The sequence below is a fragment of the Sabethes cyaneus genome, chromosome 3 (genome assembly GCF_943734655.1).
Source record: "Sabethes cyaneus chromosome 3, idSabCyanKW18_F2, whole genome shotgun sequence".
NCBI lineage: Eukaryota > Metazoa > Arthropoda > Insecta > Diptera > Culicidae > Sabethes > Sabethes cyaneus.
The window spans coordinates 207,681,069-207,703,488 of record NC_071355.1 but is presented as its reverse complement, the minus strand read 5'-3'; the positions used below and the strand labels follow the sequence as shown (position 1 = coordinate 207,703,488).

The 22,420-nt window shown below is 37.5% G+C and overlaps 1 pseudogene; it reads right to left on the bottom strand.

The window, feature by feature from the left end:
• Positions 1-13,135: 13,135 nt before the first annotated feature.
• Positions 13,136-13,792, bottom strand: LOC128741644 (uncharacterized protein DDB_G0271670-like; annotated as a pseudogene).
• Positions 13,793-22,420: the final 8,628 nt, after the last annotated feature.

Here is a 22,420-nt window from a genome sequence, read left to right as displayed (position 1 = left end):
GGAAAATCGATCGCTCTTCGGTAGATAGAGGATATGACATATTTCCGACTGGTATATTTACGGTCCATGAAGGCAAACAGGTCGATAGACTACAGTAACATATTGTCTTTTATGTGAGTTTATAAATCGCTTACGATTAGAAAATTTTGAATTATGATGGAATAATTAGCAAAATTTTTCAAGTTAAATAGTCTGAATACATGCTCTTTTGCTATATTTATGGAATTGGTAACTAACGTCAGCTAACGACCATAAATATACACACAATGTAGCGTAGCCATTTAGTGGAGAACACTAAAACCAAAATATGTTTATAGCTGTGTATAATATCTGTCCTAAGCTGACCCAGAGCTATGTACGGATATGTGCGGGCAATGACCGTATTAACGACGGCGATAGCTACGAATGTTTTATTAATGTTATGGACCAAATGCTTTCCTCATTTGCATGCGTTTTGTTTCAGTAATGTTTTCACTAAAATTAGTTTGAATTTCTAATGTTACCTACTCATTATCATAAACATTTTGGGGCTATGTTTCTGAGCGCTGGTGGTAATTTGCTGACTATGGATTCGCTTCTAAATGATCCTCTTTCTACATACCCCTAATTTCAACCGTAGAAATTTTCAAATATTTTTCATAGCTTATTTCAGCATCTTCAGTTGATTTCATAAATTTAAACGTCAATCATCATTAACGCAAATGTTAGGTTATCATAATTTTTAATGTTTTTAGACGACAAAAAGTTCAATATTTTAGCGCAATTTTCTCATAAACTTTCACGATAGCGTAGGCGTTCCAAACAACCACTAAAGTGTGAGCATATACATCAATCTTGATTGTTCAGCATGTAACACTAATATGCAATATACTTTTAATGGCTCAATCATACCTGAGATGTTGACATTCATTTTCATATACCGTGATGAATCGATCCTCCCCCGCACGAACAGCTAGGTATCCGTTTCAGCGCGAAACGCAGTTAGTAAGGACGTATTCATTTCGTTTTTTATTCAATTCGTCGTAGTTTGATTTCATTCGTGGAAATGATAGATTGTCAGCCACACTCCTCTCGCCGAAGCATGTCTATTTGTGTCATGATATAATTGTTACATCTAGCTGTATCCTTACATCGCATCATGACAGCGGCTGGGCTGACGTCATTAGACAATTACCACATGCAGATGTTGCCCGATTACAGCACCCGTCAGATGCCAATATTGTCCTTTGTATTGCTGCATCGAAAAATATATTAAAAGCTGCGCTTAGCAGGAAGTCTGCCCTTTCCTCGGAAAAATCCGCAATTCGTTTTCAGACTAGAGCCATCATAATAGGATTTAATGCAGAACGTTTAAAAGCTACATCACAGTAATTATACCTACTTTCAACAATTGTGTACACTGAACTGCTCCCAAATTTATGTGTGCACAAATTTTTTAGTGTTTTTTTTTTTGAAGGATACTAAAATCAGCTGCAATTATGAGAAAAAACAATGCAATTGAATTATGAAATACATCCTATTTTCTCGATAGTAAATTTTAGAGTTTACGTTAATATATATTTAGGTAGGGGAACATGATTATATTTTCAAACTTTTGGCTGAGTATTTTGAAGTCAATTAGAATTTATCGTTGAAGAGTTATATTGAAATTCATAGAAAGTTACCAGGTTTCAAAATAAGGAGCATTTGTAGTAGCATTTTGTTTTGTTTATATATAACGTAGCGTGTAGTATGTTCATAGGTTGTTTACTGCACATTTCACACGTTGCGTGGGTTCCTCGAAAACCAAAGTTTGTGAGCTGTCATGGTAGATTGGCCGAAAGCGAATCCTTTTGTACCAACACTAAAAATAGCTTTTCATTTCGATTATGTGCTCCCAGGGAGAATCCCTACCTGCGTTTTTATGCGATGATTATAACCTAACTAGTTACTGCGCATTAGTTCGCAAATCAGCAGTTAAATTTGGCACGATTCATTCCGGGTGACTAAAAATAACCTCTTATCGTCGGCATTAGCTGTCAGTCGGTGGTCCTTGCTACTCTGACTGATGACAAGAAATGAACCGATGATTTATATGTTGAATTGAATTGAATGTCTCGTCATCATCGCTTCAGACGGGACTGCTAATAGTCGCTGCTGGCTGCTGAGACGATACTCTAGTTTCTTTATACGGCAAAACATGACAATATTCAGCCTCTCCATTAGATTAGATTGAATGAAATTTCAATGGCGAGAGTTTTTGCTGGTATTCAAAAGATTGTTTTGAATATGGAATTTTCGAAGGTACGCAGGGTGACAGACGCCTTCGTCATACCTTAAGAAGACATAAACGACTATCAATTTAGAGAAAAAAATCACAATTTTATTTCATTTCTACAGACTTTTGCGGTAAAAAAAACTATTCTGGGTTATCACTTACAGCACTGAATTGCATTCATAAATTTCCACGAAATTGTTGATAGCATCATTCATTGTGGAAGATTGATTTGAAGTAGAATTGTCTAACAACTAACAAAATATAAAGTAGCTAACGTACTCTGCATCTTATCGTAAAGACACTCTACAGCTATTTGCTTGACAGAAATACAATTGAAATTATGTAAAGAATTGCAAGCAAATACCGGACGCAGAGCAGCAAATGAAACACTCAAAAACTATCAGCTGTGTTTCCGTGCAAGACGACGGTTCCGAACAAATTCTTTTTTATTATTTACTAGCTGACCCGACAAACTTCGTATTGCCACAAATTAAACTATGTTGTACATAAATCGTGAGTCTCGGATGACCTTTTGTCAGAATCTCGAGTTTTGCAAAATTCTGAGGAGTTCATGGGTGTTTTAATATACAAATTTTCTTCACAGTAAAGTAGAAAACAACTCCCTCCATCGCTCAGCCTGATAAAATAAAGCGGATAGCATTTAAATATTCGCCATCATCACGAACAATTTCGCCGAATACCATTTTGCGGAACACCAATTCTCGGTTGACCATAACGCAGAATATAGAGTTTCGCAGAATACCATTTCACGAAAAACCTTACGCGGGATGTACCATTTTACGGAAAATCTTTTCGTAGAAAGTACCATTTCGCAGGGGTGGCCCAACTGAAGAAAAGTAATAGAGGTCAGTATATCTAGGAAAATAAATAAACCTAGATAGAAGTGATCTCTATGGGGGGCTGCCCCCGCAGTGGCCGGCGCTTCCGACGGCAGGTCGCCGGCAGCACTCGAGGCCTATGGCCGACTCGCGCTGAATCATCTAATATTACTATTGATAGTTTTTGGTGGTCTTGTTATTGATTAATGTTTTATGAGTCTAAAATTTCTCAAGTTTGATTAGTTTTTGAGTTACGCAAAAATTTCTGTTTTATTTGTATGAGAGTCCTTATCCTCCTACCACAGCGGTCTGGGGTCTCAAACCATCATTAAAAAAATTCCTGCCTCCAAAACCCCCCACATGCCAAATTTGGTTCCATTTGCTTGATTAGTTCTCGAGTTGTGAGGAAATCTGTATTTCATTTGTATAGGAGACCCCCCGCCCTCCCAAAGTGGCGAGAGGTTTCAATTTACCATAGAAAAAAATCTTGTCTCCAAAAACACCTACATTTCAAATTTGGTTCCATTTGCTTGATTAGTTTTCGAGTTATGAGGAAATTTGTATTTCATTTGTATGGAAGCCTCCCCTCTTAAAAGGGAGAGAGGTCATCATTCTCCTCCTAAAGAGGGGAGGGGTCTCAATTCAGCGTAGAAAAAAAATGGCTGCAAAAACACCCGCAAGCTAAATTTGGTTCCATTTGTTTGGTTAATTCTGGAGTTATGCAGAAATTTGTGTTTCATTTGTATGGGAGCCCCCCTCTTAGTGGGGGAAGGGGTCTCTAACCATCATAAGAACCTTCCCTGGCCCCAAAAACCCCTATATGCAAATTTTCACGCCAAACGGTTCTGTAGTTTTCGATTCTATAAGGAACATTCGGGCAGACAGACAGAAATCCATTTTTATAGGTTTAGATTTGTATGGGAGCCCCCCCTCTTATTGGGGGGAGGTATCTCTAACCATCAGAAGAACCTTCCCTGGCACCAAAAACTCCTACATGCAAATTTTCACTCCGATCGGTTCAGTAGTTTTCGATTCTATAAGGAACATAGAGCAGAAAGAAATCCATTTTATAGGCATAGATTTGTATGCCTATAAAACCCCCCTCTTAGTGGGGGAGAGGTCTTTTGCCATCGAGAGAACCTTTCCTAGCTCCAAAAACCTCTACATGCAAATTTTCGCGCCGATCGGTTCAGTAGTTTTCGATTCTATAAGGAACATACGGACAGACAGACAGAAATCCTTTTTTATAGGTATAGATTTATTTATTTCGAGCAGGGAAAAGCCCATTTGAGTGAACCGGGTCATGAAGAAAATGTATGGAGAAATTTGACCTTGAAACACACACATTTTCACTATTAAGCGTATAAAAGATTATTACAAATATATTACTATAAAACTGCTGGACATTTTATCTATCCAATGACATATTAACAGTTACGTTTCATTCACTTCTATTTTCGTTTTCACAAAGTGCTACAAGGTATAGTAAACCAAGACGTAATCCTTCGTCAAAAGGCATGTCGCGATCTCCCAAGGAGCACTGGAATGATTCCGGGACCATGTGCCCTATACCCGCGGAACCTGCAGGAATTACGTAAAAAGAAAAGATTTTTACAAAAACTCCCAAATGTGAAAAAATATTGAAAAATGAAAAAATCACAGCCATTTTAATGAATTTTAAGGTGCTAAATATGATGTAGAGGGGTAAATGAACGAATACATGGAACTTAGAGCGAACAATCGCGAACGAAACGCAAGCATCGAAGATTGGTAGTGAATAGCACATAAACCGAACCTGTATGCATGGATTCGGGTAGAAAAGTAGAATTCAGGGAAAGGTAAAAAGTGTCTAATTCGAAGATTGATTGGATGAACTGGAAAATTTTTATAAAGAACAAAAATGTATTGGGTTGCTTAATGGCAGGTAAGGCTCGCACCCACACTCTTTCCGTTGGTATCCGAATGTTTTACTCACTAAACTACTGCCGTCCGTTACATTAGATAGTCTATTACTTAGTTTGTTTTATTCTCCAATTAAATCATTTTGCATACACTCCTCTTGCAACGATATTATTTTTGTATGACTGCTATTTGTTACTACCGCCGAGAAGATAGACTGTTATCTACACGATCAGTGCGATAGAAACAAGCAGTGTGTTGTCGACTTTTGTTCCGGCAAGTTTTCGTATGATTAACCACCACGGGGTGTTTTTTCTTTATATTTACTTGTATATGACTCTAAATGACCGGCGTAAACTCTTTTCTGGAAAGAGAGGAAGTGTCTGATGCCAACTACAAAGCAAAACTGTATCATGTAGCAGGCCAAAACTCAAGCTGAATTACGTACGTTCAAGGTGCAGAAAGTCCCAAAAAAATACGGTAGCGAAAATCCGTGCCCAGACGAAATCACTCTGATGCCTTATGGAAACCCTCCAAAAACAGAAAATGTCGAAGTTTGCCAAGAAAAGCTTGATTTGATGAGCAATTTGTTAACGTGGAAAGCGGAGTACAGCTTTCGGGACCAATTGTCTCCAAAGACGACTTCTGCCTCTTCTGAAGTCCTACAGCTGTCCCACGATCTTCTGGCCGGATTTGGCTTCATGCCATTACGCAAAGGTCGTACTGGAGTGATACAGTAATGTTCCGATTTTGTCTATCCCCGATTTTATCAGCTTTTTATCCCGATTTTTTTGGCTTATAACTTTTGTTTAACTTTTGTGCTTTTAAACATGATTTATAAAACTTTGCAGCCTGCATGAAACTATTCTGATTCTCTGGGGAGAGTTTTAGAATAAAATGGTGCCTTCTTGCGAGTAATTCGGGGTCAAAATTAGGGTATTTTTATAGTAAAAGTTCTATAGTTCCTAAACAAGCAAAAATAGAGGTGTACTATATTCAGCAATGTTGTGTATTTTTTGCTATTTGTACAACTTTGAAAAACAGGAAAAAGGCATGCCGCAGCTACAAAGACAGCTAAAATAAAAAAAACTGATTTTAACGATTTTTCATTTATGGGAAATAGGATTTTTCTATCTTTGCTGAAGAGATAGAAGGTTACTGTCTTTAGCAAAATTTCTTGTGATAATATGCTGTAAAACTTTGCAGAACACATGAATGTGTTATATTGAAACTTGTTTAATTGTTTCATTTAACATCCTGAAAGTTTGTTGACAATCGGATAAAAACTGGAATTTTGCGAATTAATTTTGTGTGTCGCAATTATACCGTGGACACGCTTTAATAGTTTGCATGCAGTTGGGATTATAAAACACACATCGGTATAGTACAAGAGAAAAAGTAACGGTCTTAAGTTACTTCCCTGTGGACTACACTTATTGAAAAAATTACCGAATTCTAGAGATTTATTATGGGCCTACGATTCGTCAAGTATTCTTGAAGCTTTACTTTGCTACACAAGAGCTGAAATACGGGAATCTCCAATAACAAAAGAACTGGCACAATAAATGTTATTCCATGGTAATTCTCGATGTTGCATTTATTTTCTTGGCTGAAGTTTTTGGAGCGTCTTAGTAGAATACGAAATTAGGAAATTAAATAAAAAGAAAACTTATTCAATTTAATTCTACTATCTATATTTTATTCTTGACAGATACGTATTTCGTCTACGACTTGCAGGCTTCCTCAGTGTCTGTTTTCGAACTTCGTTTTCGGTTCGAAAACAAACACTGAGGAAGTCTGCAAGTCGTAGGCGAAATACGTATCTGTCAAGAATAAAATATACATGGTAGAATTAAATTGGATAAGTTTTATTTTGTTTAATTTCCAGATGCATATTCTTCCCTAAACACTGGATAATGATGAGGCAATTCTTAAATATAGAAATTCACCAACAGTTTGAACGCAATTCGCATCAAAGTTGTTTCTAATGCTGTTTTATTTCGTTCCTCCGACGGAAACGTAGACAAAGACTTGCGGTAGACGAAGACAGTCAGCACCCTAGACGCATTGGAAAGGGGTTTGTGGGTGCTGTATGATAGTAGGTACATACCTAAACGGTAAATTGTACGAAGTGAATAGCTCCGTCGGGTGCTATGACCTTTGACATTTGTTTTGAGTTAAGAGAAATAAAAAGGTTACAGCGAGCCGGTGCGTGTCAGCATCTGTGATCGGAACGGTTGACTCCATCTCTAAGGAAAAATGAATGCCTATCCTATCAGCACGCAACAGCACCAGCAGCGTAGGCATCAACCACGAGCAGGATGAAAGGAAAACATTTGTGTTTCCGATGGCAAAAGGATCTAAAGGCCATCAACATGGGCCATGCGAACATATCCAGACAAAATTCTTAATATTTAAAAAAAAAGTAAAATCATCAATTCATACAGATTAATTTTTGACGAAATAGTTTTTCGACATATCAAGTTAACAAAACTATTTACCATTCAATAAATTAGTATTTTTTGTAACTATGAACGCAGCTAACAACTGAAAATTTTCAAAAACGTGTTTCTCCGCCAAACTGAGAAATACATGAATGTTTGAAAAACAGGAGGAATAATATATTCAGGTTTCTCTAACATTCGTCACCAAAAAGCTACCGAGTATAGAAAAAGGTTAACAGTGATAAATAACTCATATCCTCTGCGCAAATACTTTCCGTAGAAATTTGGCCCGACCCCTATATGTTGCAGAGGTTCTATTTTTTGAGTAATTTTTCATAAATTCTTTAGTACTTTAGAAGAAACCTTTTCCATACCCCGCTTAAAAGTCACTAGGAAGCAATTAATTGGTCAAAGTTGTTAATAATTTTGTTCGACTCAATGTGAAAAGTGCAAGTTTATAATTAGAATTTGGTACTTATTTGCTACATCTGAGAATCAATAGTCATTAAAAGTTGTCCACTTTCAAGAAGTGGTCATCGGTCTGAGCGCTCAAAAGTTGACTGAACATTTCCTGAACGTTATACAACTGTTGTTATCAAAATTTATCATGCCCAGAGCTAGACAAGTTTGAATAATAATTGTGTATTTGACCTTTTCGTGATCAAGTAAATTAGCGAGTACAGAAGTCATTAACAGTATAGAAGTTATTAATTAAGCTGGGCACGTTAAGTTACTTTTGGTAAGAATACTATTTAACAATTTTGAGTAAATAAATGCGAAAAGCATTTATTTATATATAAAATCAGTACTGAGGTAAATTTTTACACCCGAAACCTGCAAATCTACTGCCATAAGATAACGCTTCCAATGTTCCTTCCAAAAGTCAACCATCCACATTTTGCTTCAAGTTAGCTCCGATCAACCCGGCAACCATTTGTAGAGGTACAACATCGCAACACGCAACAAAGCAATTCCCTGCTTGCCTGCCTGCATGGTTGAGCAAAATTAATTGTCTTTCCACGAAGATCCAACTCCCAAAAGTCACACCACACAGCCAGCAAAGTCAGTATGTGCAGAGCAGCTTCATTTTTCTTCATTTAATACGAAGCAAAATAAAAAACAACAACTTAGGTGGAAATCTTCGCAAATGGAAGCACCTAAGCTAAACATGCCGAACCGAAAACCTCGTGGGCTACGCTTTATTCTCCTAGCGAAAGCTTCCAGCAAAGTGGCTATGGCTAGGATATAAACGCGCACACACACATATCGAAGCCAACATACCGTTGCTGCAGCAGTGGAAAACTGAACGCCCACAGTTGTGAGGCTCCGAAGGGTGCCGGAAAAACATGCCACAGTTCAGAACAGCATTCACACCACTACATCGGCAGCAGACGGAAAATCTATCCGGGGATTCACGAAAATTGAAGCAATTCGTGGGGGCAGCGGAAACGGATGGCGTAAGCAGCACGCAACACTCGTAATTTTTCCGTTCTATGGAGGGGGATCAGCAAATTTTGTGAATGAAACTGCTGCTCAGCTCTTTGGCAGAGCTACTGCACATACGTATTCACAAACGTACACATGCACACACACACACACATACACCGAAACGGCTTCGAAGCATGTTAGTCAGCACAAAAATTACTCTACGGACAAGTGTTTCATGAAAACGCAACTTCAATTCGTGATGGCTCTGACGTAAGCCGTGCTTTTGGTGGCTCCAGACTGTTCTTTTCTCGAGGAGAAAATATACGAAAAAAATAAATGCTATCAGATATGAAACCCTTGCCGAAAGTTGATAAGCCGTAAAAATATTAGATGATTTATTTATGGAATTTTCTGAAAAAGTGTTGTTATTTACATCTTTGGATCCGAAATAGGGCTATAAAGTTTTATAAACACCATCACTAACTATAAGCTCAATGAATGCTGTTGGAACAGCAATAGATAGTAAACCAGCAAACTAGAAGCCATGTGAACATGTGAAATACTAAACTTATTTTAATAATTTTGAATTTAATTTGCAGTATTTTAGTAATATTTCTCAGATAACATATTGAATTAAAGTTTAATTTCTTTTTTAAACATCAAACATATTCGTTCTTTTGATTTTTATGGTTTGAGAACCAAAAAGACCCCCATTGTTTATACAGTTTGTAGAAAGCTGAGATTTTTATTTACATAACATTTCTAGGATTTAAAAATGAATAATCTTATTTTGCAGATGCAATTTTTTTAGGTATTGAAACTGTGAAGCGGAGCGTTACTGTTTCAGTTGAAACGGTTGAAACCAACGTTTTATTATTCTATCCAGCTTTTTACGAGTCATAATGACGGTCGTGTTCGTAATATTTGACAGCATTTTTGACATTTCCCTAATACATCGCACGTTTTCTTTCCGTACATTCCTTTATTTTTACCGTGAACTAAAAGCTGGATTGCATTGAGCTACAATTTGCAACTGAAGATGACTTTGCTGGGCCTTGGCTGCGATAATGCAATGGAGACGCAAGGTGTTATGGTTTTACCTGGACGGAACCGGAGATTTGCGGCAAAGGGGAATCAGGAATATTCGCTTCCTTGCTAGAAATTATTATCTTTCATGGGCAAGATTCATACTATTATCATGCACAAGAAATCTGTCTTATGCTTATCTCAAGGTAGGTTCATTTGAAGAAAATGTGGTTGGAGCGAGTTATGAGCTGCATTTTCACTTATTCCAAATTCCTATGTGCTCTGGAGTACCTTAACAAATCGGTTTTACAGAGATAAATTCTTTGTTCGTAGTAGATAGAGAGAAATGAACTAATAAAATGAATTGTTGCAAAGGAACAGGCTGAGCTATACTTACCAGTAAACTTGGCCAAACTGATTTAAAGTTTATTGTCAGGCTGACTTTACAATACCTATTTCCACGGCGTGGAAATACAAGAGAAGCGACATTGAAAGAAAGATGCCCTGCAATGACATTTGCAACTGGCAACCGGAGACGAATTTTTTGTGCACAATGCAGAGAGTTTATAATTCTTCTAACAACATTATTGATTACAAGTGGGAACACCCGTAGCAAGAGCCAGGAGTTTCAATAATCGGTTATCGATGTTCTTCAGAACCAATTAAATCCGACGATTTACCTACTCTTTTGGTGATTCATGGTAGTTTTCAAACATGAATTTTCTTAAGGCACTCGAGATCAGTGTGGTAAATAGATTTAGATCTATTCAACTAAGCAGGCTTCATTCTCGGGTTTTTGCTCAGTAGATGCTCAATTGACTATAGCGCTTCTACTAAACAGAATTCGAAAAAGTAGGGCAAAGGGCGATTGTAGAGCTTATTATTATCTATGGTATGGTATGGTTTTATCTTTTGTATTTACGGCGCTATGCGATTGCTACCCCGTTGGTAGCCAAATGAGCGCTCTTTTTGCTACCAACGGGGTAGCAGCCCCATAGCGCCGTAAATACAAAAGATAGAACTACACTTCCTTCAACAATAATGTATATAATAATTAGCGCTACAATCGCCCTTTACACTACTTTTTCGAATTCTGTTTAGTTGAGGCGCTGTAATCAAATGAGCATCTACTGAGCAAAAAACCGAGAATGAAGCCTGCAACTAAGTGGTTGCAATATGGTTGAGTTTACTTACATAAACGAACATTGGCTTTAGTTTAGTTTCTGATTTGGCTCATCCCGTCGAGGTATGCGGAATTGGCCTTGGAATAATAAAATAAACATAAATGGACATAAGTAGGGTGGTCGCAGCTAAGCACAATTGCTTTTCCTTCATTTACTGGGATTTATGCTCTAATTAATGTTCGTGGGATATTATTATATCAAGCACAAGATAATCGTCACTAGGAACGACATTGTACATTGTGGGAGGAAATTTCATAAAGAAAAATAAATTTTTCGATTGAATTAGATTGAACCAATAGCTGTGCTAATGTTCCTTTATTTGTTCTCGAGGTTTCTATAATGGTGCTCTAGAGCTATTCTCCGTTCCATTTATTTAGGTCAACTTTCAGTTCTGGTTTCTTTTTCCAACATCAAAACAGCTGCGGTTCGAGCTCTTTCGATTCATTTTTCGCATAAGGTGTTTCAAAGATTTCTGGGATTTCAAAAACAACTTTAATTCTTGAAATAATAATTATGTTCATAAAACTGAACTCATTTCATTCTTTCAGTCTATCAGAACACAATTTGTTTATTTGACTATTTGTTTTATAAAAATTCTTCTGACTCACAGTCTTATTAAACTAATTCTACCTTCTATTAAAAACATTAACTAGATACTCACGGAAAACGTTGATTGGAACTTTGAAGTCAGACATTTCAAACTTTATTGAAACAATGGCACATAAATCCAAATGGCTCATGAGCTCCCAATAAGCGGTTCCGCGGTTCCAAGTGCAAGATATTTCGTTGACGTAACGGTCTGATATGGTGCATATAAGTTGAGCTGTTGTCATAGCGACGTGCAATCGACGTGATGATGCAATAACTTCAATCTCAAAGGAAGAATTCCAAGAAGTCGGCAGTGTTCTTCATACGACGTTAGGTTCAGCGGATCTCACCAGGGCAGATGACGAAGTGCGAAGCGGATGATTTTTTGCTGTACCATTTCGATAATCTATTGATCCAATTAGCATTAAATGGACACCACACAACGGAATTCGTTTCGAGGTTAGATCTGACAATGGAGCAATAAAACAATTTCAAGCATTGAGGATCGCGAAACTCATCAGCGATTTTAAAAATAAATCCTAGTTTCCAGTTAGCCCGAGATACGATGCTGCCACAGTGGTTCCTGAATGTCAAATAAGTCTCTAATAAGACTCCAAGATCTTTGACACTCTGTCACTGACGAAGCTATAGCCGGAAATAGTGTATTTATACTCAATTGGTACAAGCTTTCGACAGAATGAAATTATGTTGCACTTGACAATACTTAAGGTTAAGCAGTTTGCGACACACCAGTCAACAAAACTATTCAAATATTCCAGTCCAGTAGGTCCACACAATCCCATTTGGCACGTGATGACTTTAAAGAGTTTCGTCTCGTCAGCATAAAACAGTTGACAGCCACGCGGTAGCAAAAGCGAAACTTCGTTAGTAAAAATGGAGAAAATATGCGGGCCCGGGTTGCTGCCTTGTGGGACTCCAGATCGATTGAAGAAGCAATGGGAAACAGTAGACCCCACTTTGACACACAAACTTCGTTTACCTGGAAATTAAATAAAAAGAAAGCTTATCTAATTTAACGGGAAACTAGCAGCCATTAACTTTTCGTCGGAAAGCCCAATTTCGTAAACAGTTTTTCGGCCCAAAAGCGGGATTCTGTTAATAAAAAAGTAAATACTACATTCTTCTTGCCAATCTGAATTTTTGTTTCAAACAAAAAAACTGCTTTTGAAATTGGCAGAATCGATGACGACTAATTTCACCTTAATTCTACTATATATATTTCATTCTTGGCAGATACGTATGTCGCTTACGACTTGCGGGCTTCCTTAGTGTCTGCTTTCTGTTTCTGTCTGTTGCCTCGATTAATGATGATGTTTTTGATAATGATGATGATGATGATGATGATGATGATGATGATGATGATGATGATGATGATGATGATGATGATGATGATGATGATGATGATGATGATGATGATGATGATGATGATGATGATGATGATGATGATGATGATGATGATGATGATGATGATGATGATGATGATGATGATGATGATGATGATGATGATGATGATGATGATGATGATGATGATGATGATGATGATGATGATGATGATGATGATGATGATGATGATGATGATGATGATGATGATGATGATGATGATGATGATGATGATGATGATGATGATGATGATGATGATGATGATGATGATGATGATGATGATGATGATGATGATGATGATGATGATGATGATGATGATGATGATGATGATGATGATGATGATGATGATGATGATGATGATGATGATGATGATGATAATGATGATGATGATGATGATTATGATGATGATGATGATGATGATGATGAAGATGAAGATGATGATGAAGATGATGATGATGATGATGATGATGATGATGATGATGATGATGATGATGATGATGATGATGATGATGATGATGATGATGATGATGATGATGATGATGATGATGATGATGATGATGATGATGATGATGATGATGATGATGATGATGATGATGATGATGATGATGATGATGATGATGATGATGATGATGATGATGATGATGATGATGATAATGATGATGATGATGATGATGATGATGATGATGATGATGATGATGATGATGATGATGATGATGATGATGATGATGATGATAATGATGATGATGATGATGACGATGATGACGATAATGACGATGATGACGATGATGAAGATGATGACGATGATGACGATGATGATGATGATAACGACGATGATGACGATGATGATGATGATAACGACGATGATTACTGTTGATGATTACCGATGATTGATGTTGGCTTCATTTTGGGTAGCGAAATAGGAAAGCCCCCCACAGTTAGGGTCAACCGGTTTATCCACCCGGGGAGCTTGCCTAGGATATAGCGATATCAGGCAGATTGCCCCGCCATAAATTCTATGAAATAGCTCAGTATATAAAAGCAACTCCGAGCAACTAATGTTGCTGAAACGTTCTTCCTTCATACCGAATACTGCATTATGAACAATTAAGTTTTCAAGACTGGTACTGGCTCGAGGAGCGTAATGCAGCCTCTTTTCCTGGGCACCTGATAGCTTGTTCCACCTCCTAGTTATAGATGAAACGACGATGAAAAATAGTTTTAAGTAAGCAAACGCACACATATACACGCACTTTCGTCGCACTCTGCTTTACGACGATAAAACCTCTAGCCGAGGCTAACTACAAGAAATGCTCTGGCTCGGGGTGCGTAATGAAGCCTCTTGGCTTATAACTAGTCTACAGAATACTAGGTCTACTAGTCTACTAAGAAAACAGAAAAACACCGGTCGTAACAGAAAAACATGGCGTCTCACAGCCACAGGTACTATAGCAGAGAGTTGGAGGATTGAGCGTTGCCACCAGGGCTTATGCATTCAACTTGCGCTTCGAATACACTTATTAGACTGCCGCTTGTGCCGCTGCCCCTGCAATCCATGTGTCCTCTCAAGGGAAACCAACAGTGGTTCTCCCGCTTTGCGTTCATATTAAAGAGTGTAAACTGCAAACTGACTGGAAGCACAAAATGGCATATTTTAACGTTACACTCAAGTCGCTTTTTACGCTAAGGATACGTCCCGCGTAAATCAAAACCGCGAAAATTCCGAAATTCGCATAAAAAACCGTTGTAAGGAAAGGTCCTAGAGATTTGCAATCTTCTGCAAAAACGTGTATTTTGAGTTCTTCAATAATCACCTAGAACCATATATTCCTGTAAAATGCAACCAACATAAGCTAAGTATGAAAAACTGATTTCATAAATCTGCTTGCCCCATTTTACCCCATGGGCTCGTGAAGCTATGGAAATTTAAAGCTTGAATATGTGATAGCTCAGTAAGTAAAGGTCCAAGAGATTTGCGGTCTTCTGCAAAAACATGTATTTTGAGAGCTTCGATAATTACCTAGAACATTGTATACTTGTGAAATGCAACTAACAAAAACTAATTATGAAAAACCAATCGTTAAAGAAGTTTTAAAGAATATGCCCTGTAGCTCAGCACTCGATAAAGATAGAAATTTTATTTCTTCAGCAAAGTTGCTTGTTTGTACAATATTTACAACTTATTTTTTAATTTTCATTATAGTAAGCGATGACGAACTTTTGACAGCTTTAGATTAAGAGGGATATTCATACGAACAAAAGTGCTGAAGACCATAACTGATGAAATGAAAGCAAAAGACACTAGGAAAAAAGTTCCGCTTTTCGCCCTTTTCGACCACTGTGCATTCGCTGCTCGAAACGGTAAAGGAAACTTCGAAACGAAAATGAAAAAAAAGAAAGATCAGAATACATTCGTTCTCCTATATACAACCGGAAGTATTACTGAGAGAGAGAGAGAGAGAAAGAGAGAGAGAGAGAGAGAGAGAGAGAGAGAGAAAGAGAGAGAGAGAGAGAGAGAGAGAGAGAGAGAGAGAGAGAGAGAGAGAGAGAGAGAGAGAGAGAGAGAGACAGAGAGAGAGAGAGAGAGAGAGAGAGAGAGAGAGAGAGAGAGAGAGAGAGAGAGAGAGAGAGAGAGAGAGCGTCAGAACCCAAAAAGTATAAAATTTCGATCGGCCTAGCCTCGACACTGTTTGGAGGATTCGCCGTCTTTAGTATGAATTCGACTCCATTGGCTTTGTACCAAGTGGGCGCATCAATACAAAATGTGGCCAATACTCAGACCACACAGAAGCATCTGGCAGCCAAATTTCATATGAGCTTCACCATTCATGGGGCCTTGGTTTGACGATGCGGCTTGTGTTGCACTTCATTTTGACTTCATCATGGCTTGATCACTAAATTCATCAGGAATGGCCAAGCTGAATTCGAAAAAGGTAAATATGGGACATTACCGCCTAGTTAGCTTCGAGGTGCGATACTGATCTAACAAGTAAGTCGTCATATGTTTGAATTTCGGTTGGGGTGTGCTGCTAGTGTCAATAGGATCGTTGCACTAGCCCTGTAATTGTCCTGTACAATCCTGTAATAACCGGCTGCAAAATCTGTCGATAAGGAAGGGTCAAGTCTTAAATACTTTTATACCTCCCAGTTGGCTTCGAGGTATGACGCTGGTCTAATAAGCCAGTCGTCGTATGTTCGTATCTCGACTGGGAGAGGCTGTTAGAGTCAATAGGATCGTAGCAACTGGCCCTGCAATTGTCCTGCGCTCTAACAGCTGGCTGCGAAGTCTGTCGTATAAAAACAGAAGGTCAAGTTTCGATAACGGAATGGCTTTGCTAGGCTTTGCTTTGCTTACCTAAGGCTTTGCTAAATATGGGACATTTGTAAACCTTGTGATTATCTTCAATTTAACTAAATAAAGCTTGACTGTATATTTTGTATTTACACTCAAGACGTTTAAGCCCTAAACTTTACTTTTTGGCAGCTACCCGGTGATAACCGAATTAACGTTCACTTGGCTACAAACAGGGTAGACGCATTGTATCGCCGTATATATAAAAGAGATAGCAAAACTTTGGTCAGCAATATTGTAGACAATGACTAGTTCTACAATTGTCCCACACGTTACTTTTTCAAGTTCTGCTTTGCTAACGGTTGCTGTCAAATGAATCAAATTTGAGTCAAAGTGCTCGAGTCATCCCAAGGAACTGGTCGCAGTGATGAGTCCATACACGTAAACAGGAACAAAAATGTGCCCATATTTTAACTTGTCCTGGAAAGTACACTTTTCACCATACCTTTAAATCCACTTCGTAGGTCCGATCCGATGCTAACATCTCCCTTTTTCGCCAACTAACTCAACGAAACATTAGAAATAGTGCATCAATTCGTGCGCGATCTGGTTAAGCTGTTCCGGAGAATTTTCACTAAAATGTCGTGAACTAGCACTCTAAACATACATAGAGATAACCATCAACTACTAGTAGCAGCGGTGGGGCTTATAACATATCTTTTAAATAATTTCAAGCATTCGAAACAAGAGAATTAGGCTGGGTAATAAAAACTAAAAGATATTACCAACAATATATTGAAAATTGCATCAAAAACGCGAAACGCAAGAAACTTGCAGACATTTTGCAAGCAAAATCCCAGCAGCGAGCTATCAATTATTCATGTCAATTTATTGGGATTGACACGCGCAATAAGTTAACATAAATATTTGACAGCTAGCTTCTGGCATTTTACTTGTAAACTGTTCACAAGATTTTTGCATTTCGCATTTTCAATGCAATTATCAATACTAAGGATTGAGAGTTAACTAAGATCTCAACAAACATTTTGGTTGAATAGCAGCTTATTTAATCATTATCTGACAATCTTAATCTATCATTATTTAACGATCAGTTAATCATAATAAAGTATTTTTTTTTTGTTTTATTCGGCCATTAGGAACGTGATTAAAAGATAGTTAAGTTTCGTCATCTGATAATTTTCATTATTTAAATAACAGAGTGAGTTTAGTATGAATTCAGTCATTAAACAATTTATCATCACCATTGGCATAGCCATTTCAATATTTCGTGCGTAACATCGCAGTTATATACCGATTTGAAAGACTTCAAAAGGATGGGAAATGGGCTTGTCATTTGTTCGAACGGAAATGAAATCATATTACTTTTTGAAGACTTGAACGGTGCTTCAAAGTAAAAAGATTAAACATAAACTTTATATCGTCTACTCGACAATGAACATTCCAGCTATTGTATAGGCCGGTACATAATCTTCTTTTCTTCTGAAACAGATGGTGATGAAGGCAACCTTTGTCGTTGATTGTTTCCTTCGTTATGTAAGTCATCCCATCGTTCCCTGTATTATGTAAGCTATTTGCCAGCATTTTTTAAATATATAGATCTCTTTTTTGTTAAACTTGATGACAAACAATAATTTTGCTGTTGTAAATAGACAAAAAAATATGTTTCTTAGGACAAATTACTAAATTTGAAATATTTGCTGCTCTCGAAACATCTTCCATTGCCCACAAAACAATCTTTGTTTTGAATGGGAACGAAAACGCAATAAGTGATGAAATCATCAACCAACGGATCGACCACAGCAAGACAAAAACAACAAAATTCACAGCTGCAGTTGGCTCATTGACGGGACCGGAGCCGGCCGGTGTGGAGTGGAGTATAACATCATTTTCCTCGATTGAATAGCATAAAAACACCGCCATCATCACGCTGCGCTACTGTATAGTTGCCCGACAATCAAAGAACCCGGAAACGGACAAAGGACCGTTGGGATTGGAGCGAACGAGACGTCCGAGGCGCACACAACCGGATCGGAGCAGTACCCGATGGAGCCTCGCAAATGCCGCCACACGGAGAGCTCTGTTCTAAAAATAGATTTTCCACTCCGACGTTGTTGTAGGTTCCTGATAGAGTCCTGTGATGGTATGCTCCGTGTACGTGTATGAGTGATTTTTTAAAGACGTCATAAATATGCCGGCCGCGTTGGGTTCCCTCAGCACCATATGGCCGTATTGTTATACGCACATATACTAGTGAGAAGTGACGAAGCTTTTACAATCGACTGCGCGTGAGCCGATGGGAGGCTCGTGCAGAAGCTTTCACTAGTGGTTAATGAAAGAAAGCTCCGGAATGTCGCACTAGTCTCAGTACAAGCTGCTTCGGTAGATGTGGGCCGACCCAACGCAATCGCTGAATGGAAAACTGGTGGAGGTACGATAAGGAGGAAGTTGGGCGGGAGGAATAGTAAGGGAGCGAAGTGGAATTTTCATTCAGAATGTGTGGGCGATAGACGTGTAACTTCCGATGAAAAACCCGAACTGAAACCGAACCGAAATCTATAAAAGGAGTCGATTCCATCGGTTATCACACATTCAGCAAGCGACCAGTAAAGTGAAAAGTGGAAAAGGGAACAAAACCCCCCATAACCCAGAGGATACTCTTAGTGAAGAAAAGCAACATACCAGTGAATTGTGATAAAGTGAATTGATGATAGCAAACTGAAAGCAAGAAGAGAGAAAGAGAGTGAGCGACGCAACCGTTCAACAGAGGACTAACACCCACGCAGATGAAAATTTTGTGTCCGCGGCATAAATTGAAAATCAAGAAAATTAATCTCTCTACAAGTAACCGCTGAAAAGAACACTTCAGAGGACAATCAACTTCTACTTGTTGAAAGTTTGTATCAATCTAAAGGAACGCTACACTTATTCAAAACAGCGTAAAAAGTGCAAAACTAAATAGTGTTAAATAAGGCAACCACTTGGATACACACCGTTTTTCAAACTTGTCCCACTTAAGTAAGTACGCAATAGAATCATAAGTCCCATATGTGCTTGTTTCACTTGTACGTTGACCTAAATTCCGTGCAAACATCCTGTTTGTGAACCGTCGTTGATTGCTTGCTGGACACATTCACAGGGCATTGCACGGAGCCTACCAGGCAATTTAATAAAGCTGTGCTATATAAAATGAAACCTGTTGAAGTAAAATAGGTCATACCGGATTGTGAAGTACATAGCCGTAGCATGCATTTACATTGCGAGCCCAAATAGCTGCACTGCTGCTGCTACTACTGCTGCAGCAGCTGCAGATTGTGTTCCCATTTTACACCTATTTTCCTAGAGGCTGTTTTTAGTACACAGTCATTGAATATAGCGCGATATGTAAATAGTCCTCATGTATGAAGCAGAGTTCCGTTTAATTATTTCCCACTTCGAGTAGCCTTCGGGACAGCCACCCAGTTGAGTTGAGCGTTGCTCTGGTAAGAATTTCAAATGCTGTCGTATTTTGGCATGAATGTCCTTCATCCGACAAAAAGCATTTCTAATTCCTAATTTTCTGCAGTATTTTACATCCATATTAAATACCTACGGTAATTAAGGCTCGATGTAGCAGCTGGTAGCTAGATTAGATTACAAACAATAGCTACTCATTTTCAGGCGGTTACAGGCCACATCGAGCTGAAAGGTCCTTGAGCTGCTGCGCTTGCTCACAGTATTGTCCCGCGAGCAGCGGGTTTCAGAACCAGAAAATTCGGACCATCCTGTTCCAGCAGAACAATGCAATGCAAAACTTTACAAAAAGGGATTCACAATTTCGTTTCAGTTCCAGTATGCCCGGAATACAACGTATCTACCTGGGAGTAAAAGGAACCTAGGAGTTGAAAGTGTTAAGGAGGATGCATAATCTTTCTTGGAAATGGATACATTAATTTATAACAAACCAGTGCACTCAACAAGTCAGCTCGAATTAAACTTTTGAAGTTCCAGCTGCATCTACCAATCATACACACAATATCGATGACCTCGAGCAAGTTCTAGATAAAGCCAGTTCTCCAGAAGTTGAAATAAAATAAGCTAGAAAATAATAGAAAATGACTGGAACTGTTTTTCTTCAGATTCAAAATAAATCTCTATCCATTGCCCGTCGGTTCCAATGTTGCTACAATTTGCACCTCAGCGAAACATAATAATCATTTACCTATCTAGAAGAAAATCATTTCATTTGCTGAGTAATTCTGCGAAAATGAGAAAGAGTGTTTCAATATTATCTTTTCTTATTCATACAGTAAGTTGAATAATAATGTTTTATTATTTAATCTTAATTATCGAAATCCGCATCACGTTTTCGCAAATATCTGAATGTTTTCGTTCAAAAAAATATTAATGAGATAGCGACTTTAATAACGCAGTTTCATATTTCTTTTTAGTATAATTGCTTCAATCCAGAATCTATCTGGTTTGCAAAAATTACTGGGACTGTTATTGTCTTATACAATTTTCCAAATTGGTAGTTCATACCACATATTTCTAGAATTGGAGCTAAATAAATCAATAGCTGCACAGCTTCTGAAATGAGAAAAAAGTGATGTAATGATGTTTCTGATTCATTTTCTAATAGCAAACAATAATAAAACTTAGTTATGATCTATGACATTCACAAAACTAACACACAATGTACTTATTTTACAAAACTAAAAAAAACAACATTATACAACATCATATATATTTGTGTCCATATATCTACCCTTATTAAGATATTTACTTTCTTTGTATTAAACCATTTCTGGAATGATCAATTTTAAGATATTTTTATGAGAACTACAAAGCAAAACTATTCTAGTTCCCAATTATTTGAAAATTATATCAATTTAACACTTCAACTATTTACAAGTTCCAACTCACTTTTTATCATTTCCAATTCCAAATGATAAATAATGAATTGTTTTAATGAAAAAGAATCGTTAACCAATAAACAGTCGATATGGATATGGTATGGTAAAAATCCTTTTTAGTCAATGAATGAAAAAACACGGATAGCACCGTTCTATCTTTATGACAGGAAATCTGAATTTTTCAAAATTATCTAACAAATTTGGGTCAAAGGATCAGTATTCAAACAATATTGGGAAGCAGTATTCAAAAATTAACGAGATTCGTTGACTCTATACTTTTTTGATTAAAAATGCTCGGCAATCTAGAAAAATATTGCCAGGAAAAAAATTTCCACAGAGTTTTTCATAATCAAAGAAGGCCGAAAGTTTCTATTGCTAGCCAATCACCAATCTTTTAGTGGTTAAAATTTACAATTTCCATTACGTAAAACTTCCCAAGTAACAATTTGGGTTTTATTACACTCTTATGATGGCATTTAAGACCAAAATTAGTCTTGAAGACCACCATAAGACAATAAAACTTACATTGTTGCTTGGGTTAGTTATTCCGACTTTGCTTTGGAGTTTTTTACTACCTTCAAAATTCTATTAAGAAAAATTTCTAGATAATATTTCTTCAAGATTGCAGGAAAAAATTTCTTGAATTTTCTTATACAAATTGATTTAAAGATGCATAGTCTGAAACAAAGAATGACAACAAATTTTCGAAAGAATCCCTGGGAAAATTGGTGTTTCCGAATGAACGTAGACTACATCCGTGTACACAATTTCAGTGCGATCATCTTGCATCGATTTTAATAAATGATATTTGAACGACACTATACTGCGCAGACCTTGTCGTAAGACGTTAGGCCAATTAAGTAAGTAAGTAAGTATTTGAATGACACTAAGTCTGGTGAATACGGTGGATCCAGTAAAACTTCTGAAAGGTTTTTTTTATTTCGGTCTGGGTATTAGTGAAGTTGTATTTTATAAAAAATCGCTATTTTCTCCATAACCCCTCCAACCGATTTTCATTTTAAGGCCATTTTAAGATTGGGGAGCTGAGAAAAAATGCTACAAGAAACACTCATTAAATTAGGTGCGCAGTGGCATTAACTAAACAAAAAAGATTATCTGTAGCAAAGTTTACAATTCTCAGCTAACGTTAAA